Raw genomic sequence first — 9,432 nt, forward strand, 5'->3', positions numbered from 1 at the left:
AATGTTCCCATTATAAAGGAGTGGGTCTCCTATACTGTTATTGCGTATGCAGTAACTGCAAGGGCTGCCAAAAATTAGGACGCATTCCAATACCCCTTTCAAGAGATATAGAGGAGGACGTCATTAAAAAAAAATGTTCCCATTATAAAGGAGTGGGTCTCCTATACTGTTATTGCATATGTAGTGAGTGGCAGGGTTGCCAAAAATTAGGACGCACCCCAATACCCCTTTTAAGAGACATAGAGGAGGGCCTCATTAAAAAAAATGTTCCCATTATAACGGAGTGGGCTACTATACTGTTATTGCGTATGCAGGGTGCCAAAAATTAGAATGCACTCCAATAACCCTTTGAAGAGACGTAGAGGAGGGCCTCATTAAAAAAAAAAATCCGTTATTAAGGAGTGGGTCTCCTATACTGGTAATGCCCATGCACTAAGTGCATGGGTTGAAAAACATTTATCCCTGGGGGGTATACATGAACATACTGTATATATGAACATACTGTACAACATGCAGAATGTTAGGGGTAGGCCTCTAAAAATATTTCCTATGGGCATCATAAACACCCTTAAAAAAATGCTGTGGGTGTTGCATGATGGTCACCCTGTTGATATGGTGGTAGAGGATGAGGAGAAGGAGAAGGAGGAGAATGACATATAATAGACAAAATCATGAAGCGTATACCCATGTCTGGGTGTAAAGAGATACATGGGAATAGACTCCCCCCAAAAAAAACATTGGCTTTGACTATGTTCCTCTGCTATCATCCGGTGGTGTTGAGAAGTCTGGTCCAGTCAGCCTGTCAACATTTTCAGTTGACAGGCAGATGTGCCTATCATACCCTCGGCAGCACTAAAAACACACTCTAACAAAACTCTAGTGGCAGGGCAGGCCAGGACCTACAAAGCGTAGAGAGACAGTTCATGCCACGTGTCCAGCTTAGATACCCAATAGTTATAAGGCACAGTGAAATTACGGAGAACGCTGGTACGGTTGGCAATGTACTCCTTCAGCATGTTCCAAAACTTTTCCCTCCTTGTCAAGGTACCTCGTGCATCAGGGCCTGGGCGCTGGGAGGGTCTGAGAAAACTGTCCCAGACCTTTGACAGTTTTTCCTTTGCCTCTGCTGCATCATATTTATGTCTCCCTTGCCTGTACTCATTGGTTGTCGAACAAACTGTGACCTCTGCCGCCAGCATTTTCAGATGGGAATTTTTTTAAATAATTCTTCAACAAGGGCCTTCTGGTACTGCAACATTTCATTAGACCTCTCCACCTCGGGAAGGAGAGATAGAAAGTCCTCCTTGTAGCGTGGGTCTAGAAGGGTGCCCAACCAGTAATTAGTGTTGGCCAAAATGCGTACAACGCGAGGGTTACGGGAAAGGCAGAGGAACATGAAGTCAGCCATGTGTGCCAGACTGCTAACAGTCAAGACTTCCCTGTCCTGACCAAGAGGATGACTATCCATGCTCTCCTCCTCCTAATTCTCCCTCTCCTCAGGCCATCCACGTTGAACAGACGGTATGACTGTTGTGTGGGTAGTACAGTCTGTAGTGCAGGAAACCAGCTCCTGTTCCTCCTCTTCCTCCTCCTCCTCATTATCACCCAATCTGCGTTGAGATGAGATGAGGCTGGGCTGTGTAGCATCACCCTGTATAGTTCCTTGCTCCATCTCATCGTGCTCCGCTTGCAATGCCTCCTCTTTAATAGTGAGCAGCGAGCGTTTCAGTAGACAGAGAAGTGAGATGGTGATGCTAATTATGGCATTATCGCCGCTCACCATCTTGGTGGAGTCCTCAAAATTTTGGAGGACAGCACAGATGTCAAACATCCATGCTCACTCCTCAGTTCTTATGTGCGGAGGCTGACCCGGCGGCCGTCTTGAAGCTGTTACTCAACAACTTCCCTCTGCTGCTCACAAATCCTTCCCAACATCTGCAAGGTTGAGTTCCAACGAGTGGTGACATCGCATACCAGTGGGTGAGCTGGAAGCTGCAAACGCTGCTGAAGCACAGCGAGGGCGGCAGAAGCTGTAGGCGACTTTCTGAAATGGGCACACACGCTGTGTACTTTGACAAGCATATCAGGCAAATCCGGGTAGTTTTTGAGAAACTGCTGAATTACTAGGTTGAGCACATGTGCCCGGCATGGTATGTGTGTGAGGTTGCCTAGCTTCAGAGCCGCCACCAGATTCCGGCCATTGTCACACACGACCATGCCTGCCTGTAGGTACAGTGGTGACAGCCACAGATCTGCCTGCTCTGTTACAACTGTCAACAACTCTTTAGAGGTATGCGGCTTTTCACCCTAAGCATATTAGCTTCAGCAGTGCCTGTTGCCGCTTGGCCAAGGCAGCACTGCAGTCCTTCCAGCTTCCAACTGATGTGGTCATTTTGGAGATGGAGGGTGAGAAGGAGGAGGAGGCGCATTAGCTGTAGATTTTGGGGGCAACCCTGATTGACCCAGGGTCTACAATCCTAGGCATCGGGAGGACATGTTCCATCCCAAGGTCTGACTGGGTCCCGGTTTCCACTATATTAACCTAGTGTGTGGTCAGCGAGATGTACCATCCCTGGCCACAAGCACTTGTCCACATGTCCATGGTTAGGTGGACCTTCCCAGTAAATGCATTGTTGTGGGCACGGCTTGTGTTCTGCGACACATGCTTGTGTAATGTGGGGACAGCACACCGGGAGAAATAGTGGCAGCTGGGGACCAAGAACCAAGGGACAGCTGCCACCATCAGGTTGCAGAAAGATTCTGTCTCCATGAGCCTAAAAGGCAATATTTCAAGCGCAAGCATTCGAGAAATGTGTGAGTTTAGTAGTGTGGCCTGCGGGGTGTTGGCTGCGTATTTGCGCTTGCGTTTCAAGGACTGGGGTAGGAACAACTGAACGCTGAGCTGGGACAAGATGTGAACGTGGTTGCTGATGGTGGTAGTTGCAAGTGTGCAACGACAGGTGCATTATGGGAGGCATATTCTCCTGCTCCATGAACAGTGGATTGGCATGCACGCACAACAGCGGAGCAGGCAGTGGTATCACCCACAGTCACTGTTTCTGGACCCTGGCGTTTGGCCCACCTAGTCGGATGCTTTGCTTTCATGTGTCTGAGCATACTGGTGGTGGTCAGACTGGTAGTTTTGCTGTCACTGCTGATGCTGGCCTGGCACATGTTGCAAATGGCCTTTTTGGGGTTATCTGGACAGTCTTTAAAAAAGAACCAGACTCGGGAAGACCTAACCGATGGACTGGCAACTTCCGTCATGTTGGTGTTCTAGGGAACAGTTACCCACCTTGTGTCTGTGGCCACCACTCTGCTTGTTCCTGCCTGTTGTGGTGCTATGCCTCCCTCCCCCTGTGTGCTGCTTTCCTCGCTCTGCATGTCACCTTGCCAGGTTGGGTCAGTGACTTCATCGTCCACCATCTCCTTCAATGGACATCTTCAAACAGTGGCTGGACAGACATCTGTCTGAGATGATTTAGTGAATCCTGCTTTGAGCAGGGGGTTGGACCAGATGACCCAGGAGGTCCCCTCCAACTCTACCATTCTATGATTCTACGATTCTATGATCTCGTCTTCCACTTCCGCACCCTGGTCCTCCTCCTGACTTTCTGGCAATTGTGTCTCATCATTATCCACCTTTTGCGACAGTAATTGCACTTTCCCACCATCTCCTTCTTATAACCGTGGCTGCTCAAATATTTGGGCATTGCTACATTCGATCTCCTCTTGCCCTGCTTGAAGTTGGCTGGGCGAGAGGCCCGAATCTATAAATGGAAAGTGAACAGCTTTTCCGAGTGTACAATTGTGGGATTACTTGTCTCCGGGCACTTGGCATGGTGGGAGGAAGGAGGATCAGGGTGAGGAATATGCGGTCCAGACTCACGGCTACTGAGATTTGACCGTGTGGAAGACAGGGTGGTGGTGGTGATGGTGGCAAACTGACTGGAAGCATTATCTGCTATCCAACCAACAACCTTTTCACACTCCTCTGGCTTCAAGAGTGGTGTTCCACGGCCCCCTCGTAATTGGGACAGGAAGGTAGTTTGACATGATGTTGGTGTTTGTTGTGCTCCCTCAGAAGGCACATCTTCATCTTGCCCACGGCCTTGGCCTCTGCATGCACCATCATGTCCACTTCCCTGTCCCTTGCCACGCACCTTTACAATTTTAAATGGAGTGTAAGATTTGGCACGCTCCACAAAATGTCTGAATTATTACCTCAGTAATATGCAATCACGTGTGACAAAACGGTTTTAGGCTGTGGCCTTGTAGTATAGTATTGATCAGCAACCAAGTGTGTATAGGTTCAACAAAACACAGATGGCTGACTTTAAATTAAGTGGAATATTTGGCACGCTCCACAAAATGTCTGAATTATTACCACAGTAATATGTGATTATATGTGATGACCACGGTTTTAGGCTGTGGCCTTGAAGTACAGTTTTGGTCAGCGACCATGTGTGAATAGGTTCAATAAAACACAGATAGCTAACTTTAAATGGAGTGGAATATTTGGCACGCTCCACAAAATGTCTGAATTAGTGATGAGCGAGCAGTAAAATGCTTGGGTACTCGTTGCTCGGGTCGAGCAAATTGGAATACTCGGGTGCTCGACCCGAGCAACGAGCCCAATGTAAGTCTATGGGAAACTCGAGCATTTTTCAGGCAGCTCCCCCCGGCGGTCTGCAGAGGGCCTAAAAATTGCCCAAATCGATGGGAACAGTGCTCAAATGACATGGGAACAACATTGGGAAGACCCCTGGAAGCATTTCTGACTCCCAGGTCACTGCTCTCAACAACGTTGTCAGAGTATTACGCCACTTTTACGGACTCACAATAAAACATACAAAAACAAAAACAAAATGGATTTTCCTGGGAAATATATTAAGGAACATCCTTTCCAGGGTAATGACTTGTATATAAGGCAAAATAAATAACCAAAAACAAAAATACTCCTCCACACCTTTTGCTTTGTTCACACGTAGCATTTTTGATGCGTTTTTTCACTTTTGCATTTCTTTCAACTGTGACAAATGCATTCACTGGGAAATGTCATTTTAACATTTTGCAACCCTATCTGGCCATGTGGTGTGTGACACATCATCAGACACATGCATACAGTGCTGAAAAGACATGGAAACAGCATGGGGAAGACCTCTGGAAGAATTTCTGACTCCCAGGTCACTGCCTAAAAGTGTGCCCATCATAAGTGATGCTTCGCGCATGCGAAGATGCCTCCCGCCATGCACCTGTCATTGCAGACTTGCAACAATCACCGTCCATGTCCTTGTCCCTGTGCAGCGTTCAGTTGTCCCTACCCCATTCCTTGGAATGCAAATGCAAGTATGCAGCCAGCCACCCACTCACACACAGGCTGCAATACTATACTGCCAAATTTTTGACAACTGCTTGCACTTGAAATGTGGCATTTTAGGCTCGTGGAGGCGGAAGCTTTTCATAACCTCATGCCGGCGGCGGCCGGGTGTCCATACGTGGTCCCCAGCCGTCACTGTTTCTCCCAGTGTCGTCTCCGCCTTCCACAAGCCCGGGTCCTACAACATTACCCGTGCCCTCCCCAGGGCACTTACTGGGAAGGACTGCCTACCCACAAACACGTGGACAGGTGAATGTGGCCAGGGACAGTACGGAGCCAGTCCACAGCTTTTTTTGCTGAGAGTTGTATTTAGCTCGGTGAAAGGACTGGCATAGAGGGAAAACGTATCTACCCTGCGTGTCATTTCTCCCAGGAAGTCCTCTAATGCAGCTTGTTGCAAAAGCAATGACAGCCCCTCCAACATCAATTCGCACTTGTCGGTGGTGCTTTGACACACAAACATCTTTCTTTGCGCATTTAATTTCATGAATACAGAGTTGGACAATGGCCTGATCTGCAATGCGGTTTAAGAAATAACATGCATAAGCATGTCCGATCCACATTAAAAAAGCAGCCATAGAGTGTCTGGGAACCTTCCCCCACACTTTTCTTAGCCAGGGCTGCTTTTCGGCAGGGTTGGACGGGCCCACCAGAAAACCGGAGACTCCTCCGGCGGGCCCTGGTTCTCTTTCAGGAGAGTTCATAGTGCCGAGGAGCCAGTCCACAGCTTTTTTTGCTAAGTTGTATGTCACCACAGCCATAATCTTTAGCTTGGTGAAAGGACTTAGGAAATCATATCTACCCAGCTGTCATTTCTACCAGGAAGTCCTCTAAAGCTGATTTCACTTGAAATGTGGCCTTTTAGGCTCGTGGACGTGGAGGCTTTCCATAACCTCATGCCGGCGGCGGACGGGTATCCATACTCGGTCCCCGGCCGCCATTATTTTTTCCGGTATCGTCTCCGCCTTCCACAAGCACGGGTCCCACAACATTACCCGTGCCCTACCCAGTGCACTTACTGGGAAGGACCGCCTACCCACAAACACGTGGACAGGTGAAGGTGGCCAGGGACGGTACGGAGCCAGTCCACAGCTTTTTTTGATGAGAGTTGTATTTAGCTCGGTGAAAGGACTCGCATAGAGGGAAACCGTGTGAGAGCCACAGATCAGGCTGCTGTGTTACAGCTTTCAACAACTCTGCAGCGCTGGGCGGTTTGTCAATTAAACATTAAGCATGTTATCTTCAGCACAGCCTGTTGCCGCTTGGCCAAGGCAGTGCTGCAGTGCTGTCAGCTTGTGACTGATGTGGTCATTTCGGAGATGGAGGAGGAGGTGCAGGAGCTGAACAATGTGATTACATTGAGGTTAAATTGGTGACGCTATTTTTTATACTAAAGAAAGATCCTATTGTTTTGGGTTTTTTTACGTTATTTTTTAAGACAAATGCATTCACCGGGAAATGTCATTTTAACATTTTTCAACCTTATCTGGCAATGTGGTGTGTGACACATCATCAGACACATCATGTTTTATTTATGATGGAGGGACTCTGAACGTCATAAAGCCTATTTTTATAGGGCCATCAGACGGCCCTTACTATTCTTAAAAGGCCAGCAGTCGGCCCTCGCTATTGTTAGAGAGCCATCAGCCGGCTATGCTTTGTTGTTCCCATTATTAACAAGTGGGTCTCCTATACTGTTATTTCGTATCCAGTGACTGCAAGGGCTGCCAAAAATTTGGATGCAACCCAATACCCCTTTGAAGAGACATAGAGGAGGGTCTCAGTAAAAAAAATGTTCCCATTATAAAGGAGCGGGTCTCCTATAGTGGTAATGCCCATGTTGTGACTGCAAGGGCTGCCAAAAAACCCCACTAAGAATTTAAAGACACATAGAACAGGGCCACAGTAACGACAAATTCCCATTAGAAAGGAGAGAGTCTGCTATATAGTTATAGGGTATGCGGTGAGTCCAACGGCTGATCAATTTTAGGAAAAACCCCACTAAGAATTTAAAGACACATCGAGCAGGGCCACAGTAACAAGTACGACATGTCCCCATTAGAAAGGAGAGGGTCTGCTATACAGTTATAGGGTATGCAGTGAGTCCAACGGCTGACCAATTTTAGGAAAAACCCCACTAAGAATTTAAAAACACATAGAGCAGGGCCACAGTAACGACAAATTCCCATTCGAAAGGAGAGAGTCTGCTATACAGTTATAGGGTATGCAGTGAGTCCAACGGCTGACCAATTTTAGGAAAAACCCCACTAAGAATTTGAAGACACATAGAGCAGGGCCACAGTAACAAGTAGGACATGTTCCCATTAGAAAGGAGAGGGTCTGCTATACAGTTATAGGGTATGCAGTGAGTCCAACGGCTGACCAATTTTAGGAAAAACCCCACTAAGAATTTAAAGTCACATAGAGCGGGGCCACAGTAACGACAAATTCCCATTAGAAAGGAGAGAGTCAGTTATACAGTTATAGAGTATGCAGTGAGTCCAACGTCTGACCAATTTTAGGAAAAACCCCACTAAGAATTTAAAGACACGTAGAGCAGGGCCACAGTAACAAGTACGACATGTTCCCATTACAAAGGAGAGGGTCTGCTATACAGTTATAGGGAATGCAGTGAGTCCAATGGCTGACCAATTTTAGGAAAAACCCAACTAAGAATTTACAGACACATAGAGCGGGGCCACAGTAACGACAAATTCCCATTAGAAAGGAGAGAGTCTGCTATACATTTATAGGGTATGCAGTGAGTCCAACGTCTGACCAATTTTAGGAAAAACCCCACTAAGAATTTAAAGACACATAGAGCAGGGCCACAGTAATGCCAAATTCTCATTAGAAAGGAGAGGGTCTCCCATAGTGTTGGCCTATGCAGTGAATTCAAGGGCTTCCAAAAATTGGGAGGTACTCCAATGCCCCTTGGAATAGACTTAAGGCCTCATAAAAAAATGTTCCCATTAAAAAGGAGCTGGTCTCCTATACTTGGAATGCCCATGCACTAAGTGTATGGGCTGACAAACATTTATCCCTGGGGGGTATACATGAACATACTGTATATATTTTTTTTTTTACGGGCATCATAAACACCCTTTAAAAAATTATGTGGGGGTTGCATCACGGACCACGGTCACCCTTGTGATATGGTGGTGGAGGATGAGGATGAGGAGAAGGAGGAGGACAAGAGCAAATAGCCAAAATCAGGAAGCATATACCCATGTGTGGGTGTGAAGAGGTGCATTGGAATACGCCTCCAAAAAAAGACACTGGATTTGAGTTTATGTTACGCTGCTATTTACACGTCCCCTCGGCCGTGGGGTACTCGGTGCCGGGTCGTTCATTGCTAGGGGAGATTTCACAGTGGCGGTGACCCGGTCCGTGACCCAGGGCGGTCAACAAAAGGGGTTATTTACAGGGGGATTTATAGTTTTTATATACAGTTCGTGACGCCACCTGTGGTATGCCGCTAAAGGGAGCCGCCGCTGCGGAGCTGATCCTCTGGAGCTGGTGTGAATGCAGCAGAGTTGGTTTAGCTCTCCACAGGTAGAGCTTAGCTCCAGGGCAGTGTAGATGTTGCTGTTATGGTGTAGTGCAGAGGATGGCGCAGATAATGATCACAGAGACAGTAAGATGCAGTCCTCAGGGTTTACTCATGGTTTCTTAGACTTCCAGTTACCAGTACTAGAGTAACTTCCCACGGCGTCCTGTGCTTACTCAGGGAGGGGTTCAGCAAATTCCCAGGTCTCTCCGGAGTACGTAATGGGACCCTCTTATGTGTGTTCCTTCTGGCCGTCTCCCTGCACCTCACACCCAGTGTCTCAGGCCAGTGGCCATGGACCTTGCCGGGTGACGTCTTCTCTGTCCCCTGGGTCCTCTATGGCCACCTTTCTGGTGATTAGATGTGACTTGTGGCTGCAGTACCTGAAATACTGCAGCCTCCGGTTTCCTAGTTGAGGCTTAAGAACTCAGCTAGTTTAGAAACTGGTCCCCTCTGTGCAACCTGACCCCTCCACCTCCTGGTAGATTCGGGCATACGGGTC

This window comes from Phyllobates terribilis, unplaced genomic scaffold (assembly GCF_046119375.1).
Source record: "Phyllobates terribilis strain yellow unplaced genomic scaffold, ASM4611937v1 Scaffold_11__3_contigs__length_659146591, whole genome shotgun sequence".
In the NCBI taxonomy this organism is placed as follows: Eukaryota; Metazoa; Chordata; class Amphibia; order Anura; family Dendrobatidae; genus Phyllobates; species Phyllobates terribilis.